This window comes from Triturus cristatus, chromosome 5_2, assembly GCF_964204655.1.
Source record: "Triturus cristatus chromosome 5_2, aTriCri1.1, whole genome shotgun sequence".
Taxonomy (NCBI): Eukaryota; Metazoa; Chordata; class Amphibia; order Caudata; family Salamandridae; genus Triturus; species Triturus cristatus.
The window spans coordinates 559,374,899-559,393,945 of record NC_140588.1 but is presented as its reverse complement, the minus strand read 5'-3'; positions in this window follow the sequence as shown (position 1 = coordinate 559,393,945).

The window sequence follows — 19,047 nt, the reverse complement described above, 5'->3', positions numbered from 1 at the left end:
TTGTACAAAAAGTTGTTTTGTTACGTCTTCTCTTTCAAAAAAAGTGAACTTTGTATACAACAAATTATGTTTATCACTTTAAGTTGAGTTTTCCGTTTGGGGCACAATGTAGTGTTATGTGTTTTTTATAAATTCAAATGATTGAAGATTAAATCTGACAGAAAAAGAAGTCATTAGTGTGGTGTTTAAATGATCACACTTTGATTATAAATAGGTGTTAAATAATGGGCAGCACTGGCAGCTCCCTTTGTTTTGACTAATCCTAGAGGCTTCAGAAGATTTAATTGACCACCGGTATCTCAACGTAAGCAATCGCAGGTATTGTTAGGGGGATTGGTAGAATCAGAGTTTGCAACATTTTGTGTTCCAGTAAGTTTGTGAGTATCCGTAGAGGGAGATGATTGATTGATGGCATCCTTTGACAGTACCTACCCTAGCAGTTAGTGAAGAACATATGGGAGAGGGGTTTAACATTGTAGCAAGTGGGCCAATGGTGTATTCAGGGTTGCCCTTTGGTTATAGCAGATTGAAATTCACGGGGCTTATTTCTGCTGATGAATGTGTCTTTGTTAAATATAGGAATAAGGTTTAAAGAGGTCTTGGTTGAGATAGTTCATTTATTATTGGACTTGGAGTCTTTCTACACATTTATCCTATTTAGTTTTCAGAGGTTTTTTTAAACGCTACTTACTCATATGTGGCTGAAATCCCGCTTTGGTAGTAGTAGACTGCACTTTCGTTGGATGATCAGTTTTGTCAGTATTGGCCAATAAAAATAGCCTGTCAAGATTAACTTGTGCTGCCAATGTATAAACTGAGTCAGATCGCATCTTTTGAAGAGGTATCTCGGTGGCTAATTCCACAGCAACTCTCTGTTGGTTGGTAACAGGTCTAAAGACTTCAGTGGTGACGTTTGCCTTAGAGGGACTTAGTGACGGTAAAGAATCCAGTGAATTGTGCAGTCTCATAGACAACTTCATAGATAAAAGGCGTGGAAGGTCAACAATATCATTGAGTCTTGCCAAGTTACTCAAGTGCAAGTTCATCGCTTCTAGGGCTGCATTAACTTTTTGCACTTCTGACTGACTTTATCTAAATTAAATTAGTTCTTCCTTGATTTCTCTCAATAGAAGAGATTGCTCTGCCAGAGCAGTTGCTTGAACTCCTATGGTTTCAGCCACGTTGGTGAATGTTGCGATAATTGCTTCCATTGCCTGCAAAACCAGATATAACACTGGTGTAGAGCTGCTATCCGGGGAAGTGCTATTTAGTTCATCACAAAGACATGGACTGGAGTGCAGTTCAGAAATGTTAAAGGGCCTTTTAAGTCAGGATGTTTCTCAAGTAGGGCTGTAGAGTCCAAGGTACTTGCAATTGTATCATGTGCATTCTGCAGAGTCAAAGAGTTTTGGGTTGGAGGTGTTGAGTCTGAATCTTCTTCCATAATGTTCCCCACCTCAAACGTGGAATCTATATCATTGATGTAATCTCTTTCTGATTGATTGGTAAATTAAGCAATATTAGACAGTGGTTCAATACTTATCAACACTTTTGTTATAATTGTAATGGGAGCACAAGATTTTGGTGACAAAGTGCACAGAAGTTTTTGACTTAAACTGATCGCATTTGATTTGGAGGAAGAATTTGCTATATTTTCCCCTTGGACAACACTAGGTACTGTGTTAAAGTATCAAAAAAAAGAAGAAGGGGGATCTAGGAGCTAATAAAGGTCCAGTGTCCATGCATCTAATTCCTTCATTTAAACAACAAGAGGACACTGTTCCTATAGCAGGGTGCAAAAAGTCACCGATGCATGAGGGTGCAAAAGTCCCCCATGTAATCAAAGAAAAAACAGAAAGAGAAAAAGAGAAAAAGAATCCTAGGTATAGAGGACCCATAGGTAAGGGGGAAAAAGACCATTCTTTGTCCTTTAATGCCCTCACACACCCCAAAGGATGTCATGCTTCATCATCGGGCAGTTGCTCCTCGTAGGGCCGGAGCTGCAATTCCCTATGGGTCCCCCGAAAGGTGACTTTCTCGGAGATCTTTTCAGGACTGCCGGATGGTGCATGAGGGTGTGTAAAGGGAGGGTCTACTGAGGGTAAGGAAAGTGCATGCAAGGAGATACAAAATTTTTTAAAATATAGGGTAACCCAGCAGCATAGTTATAAGCAATTTACCCTTTGCAGTGAAAAGACTGCTAAATAAAACATTGCCCCAAAGGCACACTATGCCCGGGTGTCAGCGGTCATAGGTCAACATGTTTCGCGCCTGCGACGCCATAAACGTCGTTGATGCTTCTTCAGGACCAAAATGATCAAAAAAATGAAGTGCACGTGAGCCAATATACGTTACATTAAAATACCCTCTCTTCTTCAGTCAGGGCAGAGCAGGAACCTGTATACCCTCACTGTGGCTACAGCTGTATGGTGGAAACTGTTCCTGACCATGCCTAGAAAAGAAAAGACGAAATAAACCACAAATATGGGCATTAGTACTACTTGATGCCTCATAGTGTGCCAACACTGTGTGCACATCAATTACATAAGAAAGTTAAGAAACAGAACAAACACACGAAGCAAAATAATTGTTGGTACTCCATTAAGCCCCAGTCATATACGGTGTCATAGGCAATATAACGAGACCTTACTCCGTGCATAAGCTATATTAGCTAGTAGATACCATGCTCGGGTAGCGGTCCCGCCGATGTAATGTAGCTAGGCTGCTAACACACAAAGATATCTTTTATAAATGGAGTGCTTACCTAGCACTGAAAAACGTTTCTCCCCTTGGCAAGAGCAATGGACGCCCGCATATAACCAGGCTGTAAAGACAGACAGAGATACGTCATCATCAAACTAAAGTACTGAATGTACTGAGCAAATTGCTCACAATCGTACAACACATTCATTAATGCTCTTATAAATACTCCACTTACAATTTCATACAGGTGTTCCCTCCTCTGAACCTACCCAGTCCATGTGTATGCCGAAAGTGAGCTAATCATGGCAAGACGCGATATTAATGAAGTGGCGGGGTCAGGTGTCTGGGCGGATTCCCTTTCCGGGATGTGCTCTAGTCTTCCAAACTAAGGGGCGCATGCACGAGTGCACAGATGAAATGTGCATGTGCATATGTGGGGAGAACTACTCCCCATTGCCTGCATACCGGCTCTCTAATTAACAATGTGTTAATGGGGCAATACTCAAGCTATAATTACTGCCGCCAGGAATTCCCGCAATATAGAACGGTAATACGTTGTTTAGCTAACTCACGCAAGAAGAATCCATTGGCTCCTTGTGAATGTCATCCCAAAATTTGTATTCCTGGGCAAAATCCCATCCCGTATGGAATTAGGGGAGAGTCTGTGTTGTAAGTGCCTGGTAAATTAGCCAATATTTAGGAAACAATTTCTGTCGGATGAGACTCATGGGGCTCTGGGGGGCTATATCTGGGGCCAAAAACCTCTGCATGTACAGGTGCCCCCCGCCCCATAGATCACCCTAACAATCAAGTAGAGTAATGGACCGGAACTTAGCCATAACAGGTGTTTTTAAAGCGAAGTCCGACCACCTCATACTGTCAGTGTGGTAATGTCTCGTGCGTCTGAGAACGGTGAAAAGGGGAGAGAAGCAATAGTCTGGTCCCTAGGCTGAACCGCCATGCATTATCTATAGAAAAAAAAAAAGAAGGGGGACCTAGGAGTTAATAAAGGTCCAGCGTCCATGCTCCTTGTTGGAGCCGGCCTCGTGGCGTGGTCCTGTTCCCCCTCGCTAAGCTGCACGAGGTCCCATGCACCTCGGGGCACCTCCATTTTGGATTATACGTCACTCCACGTGACCACCTACATGACCCTGCTATACCCGGCCTCAGTCCCAGCGAGGCCCGACATCGAGGCGCCAACCCCTGGCCTGGGGGACACCACGTGAGCCCTTCCCACTCCCGGCGGAGGGCAGTATCGATGGGACCCCCAACCGTCCTTCCACACCTAGGTGCGATCGCCCCACAGCTCTCTGGGGCCTGGCGCCTCTCCTGCTGGGCGTCTGGCCGCGCCCTACCCGGCCTCTCCGCCCTCCTGGGCGCAAGGGTCCGGACATCAAAGGGCTCCGGGCCTATATCTGGGGCGGCCCGGCAACAGGACGACAGTTGTATCCCGGAGTCAAGAGCCCTGCTGATCGGATCGCGGCTGACCCTACGGAGAAAGACTCTTCCTGAACCGACACTCTGAGCCCTGCTGACGACGTCGCGGCTCCATCGTGCTTACAAGACCTTCACGAACCTTTGGGGCCCTGCTGACGCTGTCGCGGCCCGACCTTGTTGAAACGTACCATCAGAGCCCAGCTGACATCGTCGCGGCTCGACCCAAGCGGACCTACCACCGGAGCCCTGCTGACCGTGTCGCGGCTCGACCCAAGCGGAACTACCACCTGAGCCCTGCAGACGCCGTCGCGGCTCTCCACGTCCGAGCCGCTCTGAGACCAGCACCCAAGGTCTGGCGCAGAGCCTTCCCGTACCTGGCTGGTACTAAGACTGTCCCGCTACCCTAACCCTCCAAGAACATTGAGACTCTTACCGGATCACTCGATCCCATTGTAAATATTGAACCGTGCTCCTTTTTATATAAAGAACCAAGATAAGCAACTAATACGGAGTCCTGTGTGGTGGTGTTACTGGGCCTCGTACGATCATAGGAGAAGGACCTCTCCTAGGAGGCTTCTCAGCGGCGCTCGGCTATAACTTTGCGGTAGGAAGGTGCCCCGGAGTAGTCCCCCCGACTCCCCGGTGGTCCTCCCTCCAACATTTGGTGGCCAGCGACGGGATCCGAGCCAGACGCAATCGTACAGGCAAGTAACGCAACCACTACCTAACCAGACGGAAAAAGAAAAAGGGAACCATGGACGGCCAAGAAGCAACAGTGGCCGCAACCTTCCAGCTGGAAAAACTGGAAGAATACACCCACAAAGAGCTCAAACAATTCTGCAAGGACAAAGGGATCCCAACCACCGGATTGGGCACCAAGGAGGAAATGCAGAAAGCCCTGAAAGCCTGGGCAGAAGCCAAGGTCACTCCACCCCGCACCGAAGGGACCTCGGCCCGGGACGAAAACCTGCCGACCACAACCCCGACAGATGGGGGGCGAGGCATCCCCGACGCAAGCCTATCCCACGAAGAAATGCGACAATGAGAGAGGGTCCGGGCACACGAAATGGACCTCGCACGATTCCGGCTGGACGGCGAGCTCCAACTGGCGGAGAAGAAAATAGCCCTGGAGCAACTACGGCTGCAAGAGGAAATTGAAGAAAAGAAACGGCATCGGGAACTCGAAGAGAGACGGCTAACCCTCGAGCACGAGAGGAGCCTCAAAGAACTCGAACTGAAAGCCAAAACGGGGGAGCCCAGCGCCCCCGGGAACTGGGACGCTCCGCCACTGACCGAGCCCAAGGTTTGATCCCCAAGGATGTCGTCAAATAAAACTACAAGAACGACGACATCCAGCAATGGTTCCGAGCCTACGAGGTAGCCATGACCTCCCATCGGGTACCCCGGAAGGATTGGGGTGCCGGCCTATGGGGGAGGTTCCTCAGCGAGGGCCGTGATACCCTGCTGCAACTCCCCGACGCAATGATGACCTCCTACGACCACATGAAAGAAGCCCTACTCACCCGCTACGGACTATCCGCCGAGATGTACCGGCAGCGCTTCCGAGACTGCAAGAAGCTCCCCGGTACCACATGGGTCGAGTATGTGGACTTCTTCAGCCGGGCCTTTGAAGGGTGGATAAAAGGGAGCAAGGTCACATCGTACAATGAACTGTTCAACCTCATTGTCTGGGAGCACCTCGCCAACAACTGCTTTGTGGAACTAAGGCAACACCTCCTGGACAGTAAACTGACCGAGCCCCGGAAGCTCGCCGCCGAAGCAGACCGATGGGTCAACACCCGGGTCCCCCGGAACCCCGTGGGGGACTACCAACGGAGTACCACGGGTCCTCCTCGCCAGCGGGGCGGAGGAGGGGGGTCCCACCGCGGTCGAGAATTCCCGGCCGGACCGCCCAGAAGCCCGCCACGGGGCCAAGCCGCCAACCACACGTCCCCGACCATGGGCCGAAGGGGGACCCCCATCGCCCGGCCTGGACCCCGACCACCAGTGACCTGCTTCGGCTGCCAGCAGACCGGCCACTATGCCAGCGACCCGGCCTGCCCCGTGAACCGGCGGAACGGGACCGCTGGGCCCCCTCCCCGAAAAATAGCAGCCGCAGCCCTGGGGGAAGGAGAGGACGAGGAGGAAAACCGTGACGACGGATCCCCCGAGTGGGAACCCGCTGCCATGTCGCTCGTATGCCTGGGCTCCCGAGAAATGGTGCCCCGAGCGGCCATCCCCAGCAACACCCAGAAGTACCAGCAGTGGGTCACCATCAATGGACGACGGGTCGAAGCCCTCCGGGACACGGGGGCCAGCGTGACCGCTGTCCGCTGCCACCTGGTGACCCCCGGACAAATCCTGCCACATGTCCTATGCCCTGTCCGGACTGCGGACAACACCGAGAGCATGTGCCGGATGGCCAGGATCCCCTTCGAGTGGGGAGGAGTGTCCGGCACCCTAAAAGTGACTGTCCGCGATGACGCCCCCGTGGACTGCCTCCTGGGGAATGACCTAGAGGGCTCCCCCTGGGCCCAGGTGGAGCGCTGCGAGCATCTGGGGATTCTAGGGCTGCCCGAGTGGGCCTGCGCCACCACCCGGTCCATGACCGCCCAACCAGCCGCTGCCGCGGCCACCGACAAGCCCACGGGCCCAGAACTATCACCATCCTCCGGCACGGAGGAACCCGACAATGAGGCCGGGCCATCCGAACTTTCTTCCGACGAGGCCGCCTCCCTCAGCGAGATCCCCGAGCTGGCCCAGTGGCGCCACGATGGGGGCCCTACCCGCGAACAATTCCAGCCAGAACAGAAGGCCTGCCCGTCCCTCGAGGGGACCCGACAGCAAGCGGCCGCCCAGGCCTCGGGGGACCCCACGGGAATCCACTGGGTCTATTGGAACAATGACTTACTATACAGCGAACAGAAAATCGCCGAACTGGGAGCCGGCCGGGTGTTGGTGGTTCCCCTCCGGTTCCGGGAGTTCCTCCTAAACCTGGCGCATGACGTGCCCCTCGCCGGACACCTCGGGCGGGACAAGACTTACAGCCACCTAGTGACCCATTTCTCTTGGCCCCGAATGCGGAGAGACGTGGACCACCACTGCCGGTCCTGCCAGACCTGCCAGGCTAGCGGAAAGACTGGGGGTCGAGTTAAAGCCCCCCTCCAACCATTTCCAGCCGTCCACACCCCGTTCGAACGAGTGGGGATCGACATCGTGGGGCCCCTCGACCCCCGAACCGCCCTGGGACACCGCTTCATCCTGGTACTGGTCGACCAAGCCACCCGATACCCCGAGGCCATCCCACTCCGCACTGTGACAGCTCCAGTGGTGGGCCGGGCCCTGATGGGCATCTTCTCCAGGGTGGGGTTCCCCCGAGAAGTGGTGAGCGACAGGGGTATGAACTTTATTTCAAAGTACATGAAATCCCTCTGGCAACACTGTGGGGTCACCTACAGATTCACCACCCCTTACCACCCCCAGGGGAACGGACTGGTCGAGCGGTTCAACCGAACCCTAAAAGGGATGATCCAGGGCCTGGAAGAGCCCCTGAGGAGGAGGTGGGATGTCCTGCTACCCTGCCTCCTGTTCGCCTATCGGGAGGTACCACAGAAATCCCTGGGCTTCAGCCCCTTCGAACTATTGTATGGGCACCCCGTCCGAGGGCCCCTCAGCCTGGTCAAGGAGGGCTGGGAGGCGAACGTCCAAGATGCCCCCCCCGACGTCTACCGGTACCTCCTGACCCTGCGGAACCACACTCGGAAGTTCCGGGCCCTGGCAGAAGCCAACCTCGAAGCCAGCCAAGAGGACATGAAGCGCTGGTATGACGCAAATGCCTCGACCATCGAGTTCGAGCCGGGCCAGCAAGTCTGGGTCATGTCACCCGTGGACCCCTGCGCCCTGCAGGACAAGTGGACCGGGCCCTTCAAGGTGGTTGAGAAGAAGAGCCCCGTCACCTACCTAGTCGACATGGAGTCCCCGAGGAACCCCCTCCGGGTCCTGCACGCCAACCGGCTCAAGCCCCACTTTGCCCGAACTGAACTAAGCCTGCTGCTGGCTACTGACGATGGGGGCGAAAGCGACTCCAAGCCCCTACCAGACCTTCTGGGGTCCTCGGGCCAAGACGGCTCCTTGGAGGGCGTCCACCTCTCCGCCACACTGACCCCGGAACAGCGCCATGACTGCCGGAGGCTGCTGCAACCCTTCGCTGCCCTCTTCTCTCTCACGCCCGGGGTGACCCCCTGGTGCGTCCACGACGTGGATACCGGGGACAGCCCCCCTGTGCGACACCGCGCCTACAGAGTACCTGACCGAGTCCGAGCCTGCATACAGACCGAGGTCGCCAAGATGCTCGCCCTCGGAGTCATCGAGCCCTCCGACAGCCCGTGGGCCAGCCCGGTGGTCTTGGTGCCGAAGGCCGCCACCCCCGGCACCTCTCCGGAACTCAGATTTTGTGTAGACTACCGGGGCCTGAACTCAGTCACCAAGACCGATGCCCACCCCCTGCCACGGGCAGACGAGCTGATCGACCGCTTAGGGGCCGCCCGCTACCTAAGCACCTTTGATCTCACCGCTGGGTACTGGCAGATCAAGCTCACGCCCGGCGCCCAGGAACGATCCGCCTTTTCTACCCCCGATGGGCACTACCACTTTCGGGTGATGCCCTTCGGTATGAAGAACGCCCCAGCGACCTTTCAGAGGCTGGTGAACAAGATCCTGGCCGGGCTAGAAACCTTCAGCGCGGCCTACCTCGATGACATTGCAGTCTTCAGCGACCAGTGGGCCGCGCACCTAGGGCACCTCGAAGAAGTCCTGGCCGCTCTCCAAAGGACCGGGCTCACAATTAAGGCCAGCAAGTGCCAGATCGGTCAAGGATCTGTGACCTATCTGGGCCACCAGGTGGGGAGTGGCCAGGTAGCGCCCCTCCAGTTGAAGGTTGATGCCATCCAGGCGTGGGAGCCCCCCGCAACCCAAACCGCTGTCCGGGCCTTCTTAGGCCTCACAGGCTACTACCGGCGCTTTATTAAAGATTATGGCAACATTGTGGGCCCCCTTACGGAGCTCACTTCCAAGAAACAGCCCAAAGTGGTGCACTGGACGCCCCGCTGTCAGACCGCTTTCGAAGCCCTCAAGGCGGCCATGTGTGCTGCCCCGGTGCTACAGGCCCCTGACTACAGCAAGGAATTTGTGGTGCAGACCGACACATCAGAGTACGGGGTCGGGGCGGTCCTCTCCCAGATGGACGCCGAGGGCCACGACCGACCTGTGGCCTTTATCAGCCGCCGAATGCTGCCCGAGAACAGAGGTGGAGCACCATCGAGCGGGAGGCTTTCGCTGTGGTATGGGCTCTCAAGAAGCTCCGGCCCTACCTTTTCGGCACCCACTTCAGGGTCCAGACTGACCACCGGCCCATGCGGTGGCTCATGCAAATGCGGGGCGAGAACCCCAAGTTGTTGCGATGGTCCATCTCGCTGCAAGGGATGGACTTCACCGTGGAACACCGGCCCGGCAACGACCTTGCCAATGCTGACGGCCTGATGTTTACAGGCCCCAGCTAGGCCCGCAGGACACAAGGGTTCGCTCTCCTGTAAAGAAGCCTATAAGGAAGTTGGCACGGAAACTGCAAAGTACAAAGACACGGTTTATTAACCCTTAAGGGTGGTCCTACAATCCATACAATACCCTTCAGTATTGCATAGAGTAGCACAAAGAACTTGCATACATGGTCCCCTTTTATACACAACAGAGGGGCTCATAAGTGGGAGGATACGACATGAGACGAGGAATGTTACCTTTTATGGACATTTGCAATACAAGATCGATATGTGGGCGGAGCTGACATACTCCTTAAGCCCGCGAAAACATGGTCAAGCAAGGACTAACTGATAACAGATGTGGTCAAGTCTGGGCATGCGCCAGACGGACAAAGAAACTATTTATAGACTGTTACTAGGCAGATTACAAGAGCAACTAACACAAAGATAAGACTCTTCTCGTGCTGAGCACGTGGAGACATGACAATACAAAATGGAGTCCAGACTTCAGTCAACATAACAAAAGGAACATGTGTAAGGGAGGAGAATTCATGTCTTTAGTAAATGCTTAATCACATCGAAGTTGCAATTTACAACAGACGACCCTTTCAGCATTTACTGAAGACATCCGGCTTGTTAGAATAATCATCATATATATCGATTATCATCATTTCTTCTACTTCCTTAGCTAAACGTTTCTGATAAGTGACATTGGCAATAGCTTTCTTATCGGGGATACAAAATGATACACATACGGAACAGAGCAAGGGACCACATTGAACACAGATACAGCAAGAAAACAGAACTACTATAATTATGCAGAGGCCAGTCAAAACCTTCCAACCCCAAGCAGTGATCAATGCCCAAAATCATCCAGAAAAGGACCAAGTGCCGTTTTCTGTATGGATTTCAGCTGCAATTTTATGCAACCTATTGATTGCATTATAGACTGAAGGTGTGTGATCAGGAATAAACACACAGCAACTACTTCCGATAATTTTACAAGCTCCACCTCGATCAGCTAACATAACATCTAACACCATACGATTCTGCAATGCAACAATTCTGGTAATCTGTAATTCTTCCGTAAGATTCCCAAGAGCAGCAGCGGTTTGGTTTGTCACAGCCTCTACCACTCGTGTTAATCTTCGAACTTTCCTACTATTTAGGGCAGCTCCAACGAAGAAGAACAATCCTAGATTGAAGTCGATATACTGCTGTAAACTGGTGTCAGTCTGATCCACATCATCAATTGATAAAGTACGTTTATACCTATTTACCGTCACATTATTTAACAACTTTAAATCCTTATGATAGGATGCAGGTGCCAGAAATACAGGAGGTAACAAAAATGATACATAGCATACTCCAGACCAACCGGCTGGCAAACGGTAATAACCTTTAGTTCCACACACAAAATACGTATTATGGGATGCTAAGAAAGTACTGTTATTCAATCCATCGATGTTTAATATGGTAATACAATCGCTAACACCAACAGGAATATAACCCACACTTTGGACACACAGATCCGCTTGAGCTTGTGCCACTTGAATCACAAATCTGTCTTTTCCCACAGTGTCTCTGGTGTTCGTGAAAACATATGGAATCGATTCATTGTCTGGTCGATACTCTTCCCATTCCCAAATTGTCCCATTCGCTTGCGGATATCCATCTTTATCCTGATGACATTCTTTATTGAGTCTGAAGAGTAATCGTCCCACTGTGGGTTTCCGAGTGGCAAAAAGCAAAGTGTACCATGCTCTACAAGAGCCATTATGAGAGAAAGGAAGAGGTATGAATGGCGTTCCTCCCTTCTTCTGATGAGCTGGCATCATACCACATATCCAACAGTTCGTAGCATTGGTGGCAACATGGGTATGATGTAACATCTGGATGAAAGTGTTATTCAAATAGGACTGACGATGCTTCAATTCTTGATACGGAAGGGTATAGAAATAGTGCTCCGCAGGCACTGGAGTGGTCAACACAAGCAACTCTCGGGCAGGAGTCACATTCTCCACAAACCATGTGGTTATCCCAACAATAGCTACTGTGAGCATAAAACCTATTGCACAAAGGATCTTCTTTTTCTCCATGTCAAAATAGAAAATCAATATCTTCCTGAAACTAAAGGTTTGTCAGAACTCTTCCCCTTGGGCAGCGGTCGATTTCTTCACCAACGGGCCAAGACGGGTGTCACTACACTAATGCAGGGCTGATCCCCCCCCTTGCCTCACTGGCTCTCCGTTTCACTAACCCAAGGGCCGTTCTGACAACATGTCCCGATACTGAAGGATTCACTTTCTTGGCCTCAGATGATATCGCCTTCCTCCAGGAGTCGCGTGGTCCGGAAAGAGCTCCTCAGCGTCGTTCGATTCCACAGCACGGCCTTTCTCTGTGGTCAGAATCTCTCGTTGATCGGTCAGTACAGCGGGCTCCACCAATCCGGGCGGTACTTTGCGGCAGTGCAGGGAATGGATCCAATTCTTTCTGTTGGAAACTCGCACAGCCGTCCTTGTTGCCAGTAAGACTTGCTCAGGGCCAACCCATCTCGGCTCCAGGCTGTTCGTCCTGTCGAAGATTTTCAACATGACATAGTCTCCAGGCCGGAGACTATGTCCTTCGCCGGTGGACCGATCAGGGAGCGCCTCCCGGACCTGTTGATGAATGGAAACCAAGTTATCCGTTAACTGTGCCAGATAATCATTCATCATTACACAAGGTACATCATACACAGTCTTAGGTTTTGGTGGACCCCAAATATTCATTGGACGTCCAAAGACAATCTCATACGGTGTAAGACCGATTCGAGAGTGCGGTACCGATCTAATTGACAACAATGCCAGCGGTAAAGCATCTGGCCAAGTCAAAGACGTTGAAGCTTGAATTTTAGCGATCTTGAGCTTCAGTGTACCATTATACTTCTCGACTAGTCCTGCAGATTGAGGGTGGAATACTGCATGGAACTTCTGGGTGATGCCTAGACCCTTCAGAACATACTTTATAACATCCGCTATAAAGTGGGGCCCGTTATCACTCCACAGAAGTCTACAAACGCCATATCGAGGGAAGAACTCCTTCAACAGCATCTTAGCGGTAGTCATTGCAGTATTGTCTTTCGTAGGGTAGGCCTCAACCCATTTGCTAAAGGCACACACCACTACTAGAACATACTTCAAATTGTTACAACGCTCGAGCTGAATGTAATCCATCTGTAAAACCTCAAAGGGTGCAGTAGGCGTTACGAACCCTCCTGCTGGGGTCCGAGTCCCCTTTCCTGGGTTGTACCTCAGGCAGATCATACAGGTCTGCACCACTCTCTTTGCCGTGCTAGCAATCTCTGGATGCTCCCAGACTTGGGTAAGCAATTTTACAATTGCGGAAGCTCCAACATGTGCTAGCCCATGTGCCATCTGAACCATAGGTTGTACAAAAGCTGTGGGTAATTTCCATCGATCCATCTGCTTATTTCTCCAGCAACCCTCATCATCCAATTCTCCCTCACTGGACCATTGCTCCCGTTCTTTATCAGAAGCGGTCCTCTGTATTTCTCGCACTTCTTCCTTCGTATCATGCCATCTTTCTACTTGTGACTTCACTACATACATGGCAGTAGCACCGGGCTGCATCGCAGTCTCCCGCGCCACCCGGTCTGCTAACGCATTCCCTTCTCCAACTTTATCGACTACTTTCCTATGGGCGCTACATTTAATGATGGCAATTCTCTTCGGATATGTCAATGCAGTTAAAAGATTATGAACTAACTCCCCATGCATTATTTGTACTCCATGCGACGTTAAGAACCCTCTTTCCTTCCAGAGCAGGCCGAAATCGTGCGCTACTCCGAAGGCATAGCGGCTATCTGTATAAACATTCACACACAATCCTGTACTGAGCTCACATGCTCGTGTTAATGCTATCAGTTCCGCTGCTTGAGCTGATTTCTATGGTATGCGTGCTGTCTCCACTATTGTTTGCAATGTGGTAATCGCATACGCTGCCGAAGTCGTACCATCTGGTAGCTTCAGGCATGACCCATCCACCCACAGTTCTCCATCTACATCTGAAAAGGGCGTATCCTGGAGATCAATACGACCCTTTGTTTGTTCCTCGGTCATAAGGATACAATCATGTGCTTCTCGTGCCTCAGACCGAGTCTCGGGGTATGGCAACAATGTGGCAGGATTTAACGTCACGCACCTCTTCAACGTGATATGAGGAGCCAAAAGCGTCAGCTCATATCCCGTTAAACGAGCACTGGTCAAATGCTGCGTCTTTGTCTGATTAAGCAGGGCATCAACAGCATGGGGGACTAATACCAACAGCTTATGAGATAACACAATTCCCTCGCTCTGGCGTATTGACACAGCTGTCGCCGCAACCGAGCGAAAACAACCAGGCAATGCTCGAGCAACAGGATCAAGTACAGCCGAAAAATATGCACAAGGGCGCTGCTTGTCGCCGTGCATCTGCACTAAAACTGATAATGCACATCCATCTTTCTCATGCACATACAGCGAAAAAGGCTTGGTATAATCGGGAGTCCCTAACACTGGTGCTGAACAGAGGGCCTGTCGCAGTTTCTGAAAGGCAGTGTCACACTCATTCGTCCAGGGGAGCGGGATAGGTGTATCTTTTGTCAAAAGGGCTAACAATGGCTTGGCTATGTACGAAAACCCTAATATCCACTGCCTGCAAAAAGAGACAAGACCCAAAAATGCGCGCACGTCCTTCTGCGTGGACGGCGTCGGTGTATCCAGAATCACTTGAACACGGTCTGGTGTGAGTGCACGTCCCTCCTTAGACAAAAGGTGACCTAGATAAGTCACCTTTGGTCTACAGAATTGCAACTTTTTCCTAGAGACCTTGTGATTGTGGGATGCCAAAAAGGAAAGCAAAGACAACGTACTCGTTTCACACAACTCCGGGGTGTCAGCCGCCAGCAAGATGTCATCGACATATTGAATGAGGGCGACACCCTCGGGCAGAACAAAGGAGTCCAATTGTCTTTTCAAAGCTTGACTGTAGATGCTAGGGCTTTCCGTATAGCCCTGAGGAATTCTACAAAATCGGTAAGACCTATTATTTAAAGTGAAACCAAAAAGGTATCGACTATCGGGATGAATGGGAATCGAAAAGAAGGCATTTTTCAAATCAATAACTGAAAACGTGGTCGCCGTAGGCGGGACCAAAAGTAAGCAACGTCGTGATATCCGAAACCACTGGGTACTGAGATATCACGATCTTGTTTACTTCTCTCAAATCAATGATAAACCGATAGACTTTGGCGTCCGTATCCTTTTTCAGAATGGGTAGAATCGGGCTATTACAAACATTATAGGGAACTTCTTCCACCACTCCCACCTTAATCAAATCCTGCACAATCTGTATAAGAGCCTCTTCCCCCTCCTGCGAAATACGATACTGGGGAAGGCGTGGTAACACCGCCCCCTCCTGGACAGTAATGTGAACAGGCGGAATCACCATATGTCCCACATCAGTATCCGAGGTGGCCCACAGAGCACGGGGGAGGGCAGCTAACACAGCATCTTCTGTAACCACACACATCCGTTCAGACAGGGGGTAATTGTCATTCAATATCACCCGCACTCCAGCAGGGGAACACCGGATCGTAGCTCTGAAGTGCTTCAGCATATCAAGGCCCATAATATTATCCGGCGTGTTCGGAGCTAACAAAAACGGACAGGGTGCAGAAAAGGAATTAACCTGAAATGTGAGGGGCTGCGAAAGAGGGCTTCGGGAGAGTGTTCCATCGAACCCTACCGATGTAACCATTAAGCCAGATGGGGGAGCCCTCGGAACCAATTGTTTAGACAGCGCACTACGAGTCGCTCCTGTGTCCACTAGAAACTGATCAGTGGAGCCCAAAACCTCAGCTGATATGTAAGGACCCCTCTGATCAACTGGCACCTCGACTGATTCCAACCCCCATCCAACGCATTCCTATGCATGCTGAGAATCATGGTACCCAGAACGGTCAATCCCCGACACTTGATACTGATTTTGTCGATCAAAAACATTTGACCTATCTCGTTGCTGCCCAGCAAGGTCAAAACGAGCGTGATCATTAGAATTCCCTCTAAAATTCAAGAAACCCCCTCTACCTCTCGGGCCGCCCTGAGTGTGTCCCTGACTGTGTCCCTGCCGTGAAGCATGCAACGCTGGGCATTCTCTGGCCCAGTGCCCCGATTGCTTACAATACGCACATTGATTCCTATTCAGATCAGATCGGCCCGAGGGAGAACCATAAAATCCTCCCCTACCTCTATTTACACCCCGTCGGGGCGGACCATATACCTGTGCTAACATCACCTTCGTTTTTAAATCCTTCGATTTCTTTTCCTCCTGCCCCTTCGCTTCTAGCTCCTGGCGCTCATAGTACTGGGCTATAGTCAGGAGGGCTGTCGGGGTCGTAGTGGACCAAGAACTTTCACTCGCTTTGAGGCGAGCTGCAATTGCCGGTAATAGATTCGCCACATATTTGTCAGCAAAAAGGTGCCGACCCGTATCATCCGTAAGAGACTGGCCACTAAAATCATGGAACGTCTCCTCAAAGCGCGTAAAGAAATCTGCAACTGATTCATCGGCTTTCTGCTTACACGAGGCTAGCATATTCCAGTCAATCTTTTTAGGAGGAATGATGGTCTTCAACTTAGTCAGAATAGCAGCGGGGAGGTCTAAGATAATCTGAGGTGGTTTCTGCGCGGGCTTTCTCTCCCTATCCTCATCCTCAAGTTCAGACCATCGAGCCTTAAAAGTGGCAACATCATCCACCTTCCGCACGGATCGCCACATATCTGGTGGTAGAATAAGCCCAAAGAACAAATCTATATCTGCTAAGGTCATAATACAAGAATTCAAGGCCCCCTCGACTTCTTCGTAAAAGGCCGCTGGATTCTTGCGGGGGTCAGGCAACGCATTCTTTAATGCCATGACGTCAGCCCTGTGCCAGGGAGTATAAACCCAATTATACACAAAATATCCCTTAGCATCGGCGGAGGTAATATCCGAGCTAGTCCCCGCTCCTTTAGGAGGAACATACAAAGGCGCCGCCTCGCGCATTGGTTTAGCATGCACTGGATCGCTCTTATCTGATTGAGAGGTGGATGAATGGCCGCCTCCGGTACGCGAATCCGACCGCTTTTCCTCCTCAAGGTGTTGGCGCGCTTTCTCTTTAAGGTCTGCTGCCGCATCCCGCAACGCAAACAGTCGCCGAACCGCCTCAGGCGCCTTAGAGGGAGAGAAAACACCATTACGCAATGCTTTAGAATCTAATACCACATCAGCAGGTTCAAAGACACTGGAATATTTCCGAAAGGCGGCAATCACTTCATCAGAAAAGTGTCCCAAGAAATACACCCTTTCTCTATCCTGCCACGACTCCCAAGAAGCCAACAGTTCATCAAGGGATAACTTGCCCTTACATGCACGATAGGAAAACTGTCGAAGCTCACCCATTCGCTCGGCCAATAACATGGACCGCGTGTCTACCTTACTTGAACCCGATCCAGAATCTTGTGGCCTCGGGGCAGACGCGCCAACATAAGGAGGCGGAGAACGATCTAATAAATAAAAATCATCGTCATGATTATTAAGGACAGGATAAAGTGGCTGACGAACAGCATATTGACCCGAGACTTGTAACCTATGTTCTTTCTCTTGTTTCTCCGTCTGTTCTCTTTCCTCCCGACGCTTTGCTTCCTGCGCTCTCACATGATCATTCTTTCGTTGCTCTTTGTCAAACAGCGCTTTCTCGCGTTTCTCCCGCTCACGCACTTCCTTCACCCATAGTCGCACACATTCAAACATGTCTTGACGCGCACGCCGTTTACACATACACTGTTCCACATACTCAATCTTACGTATATCAAACGACCCATACAACGGCCACCGTAACTCAGGATCCTTCTTGGTATATTTCCTCCATACTGTGCTGTACATTATGGAGGAAAGACCATGCTTCACATACATATCCCTATTAGGAGTCCCCTCTGGGGGAGCTGGAGCAGATTCCTCGAGGTTTAACCGGTTTCCAAAGCAGCAGCACCACTTACGGAGTGCGCTAAAAGCAGGCATGCTCAAAAATAATGCAGAATATGCAGTATTATCAAAAAAATGGCACTTAAACGTTGTGCTGTTCAAAGTTACACAGTTCCGGAGAAATATCTCCACATTACCTGCCTATATGTGTTGCAACGCATATATTCTCACAATAATTAATACAAGATATGACCGGTCATCACAAATCAAACTCAAATAGCCAACCCAGGCTTCAAAAACTCGGAGCAAGTACCGTACAACGGTTCTTACCAATCAAGAGTCCAGATTCCAACTGCCAAGCTCCGAAATTCGCCCAAACGGCTGTCACGGCAGAACCGACAGAAGAGGTCTCAGTCGAGGACCGGCGCCACCCAGATGGTCAGCTCGGAAGGGAAGGAAGAAAAACCTCGGGATGCCAGGACTAAAGTGCCTCTGGCAGTGATCACATCCCCGGCCAAATTCCTCACCTTCGTCGCGACCAATCCTTCGAGCATCCGAGTCGCCGATGAGCCCCACGTGACGGGCGCCAATTGATGTTTACAGGCCCCAGCTAGGCCCGCAGGACACAAGGGTTCGCACTCCTGTAAAGAAGCCTATAAGGAAGTTGGCACGGAAACTGCAAAGTACAAAGACACGGTTTATTAACCCTTAAGGGTGGTCCTACAATCCATACAATACCCTTCAGTATTGCATAGAGTAGCACAAAGAACTTGCATACATGGTCCCCTTTTATACACAACAGAGGGGCTCATAAGTGGGAGGATACGACATGAGACGAGGAATGTTACCTTTTATGGACATTTGCAATACAAGATCGATATGTGGGCGGAGCTGACATACTCCTTAAGCCCGCGAAAACATGGTCAAGCAAGGACTAACTGATAACAGATGTGGTCAAGTCTGGGCATGCGCCAGACGGACAAAGAAACTATTTATAGACTGTTACTAGGCAGATTACAAGAGCAACTAACACAAAGATAAGACTCTTCTCGTGCTGAGCACGTGGAGACATGACAATACAAAATGGAGTCCAGACTTCAGTCAACATAACAAAAGGAACATGTGTAAGGGAGGAGAATTCATGTCTTTAGTAAATGCTTAATCACATCGAAGTTGCAATTTACAACAGGCCTGTCCAGATTCTTCCGCCTCGGCGAGGAGAACCCCCAAGGAGATGGGTGACTCTCCCTGCCTTCAGCTGGGGGGGACGCGTGTTGGAGCCGGCCTCGTGGCGTGGTCCTGTTCCCCCTCGCTAAGCCGCACAAAGTCCCATGCACCTCGGGGCACCTCCATTTTGGATTATACGTCA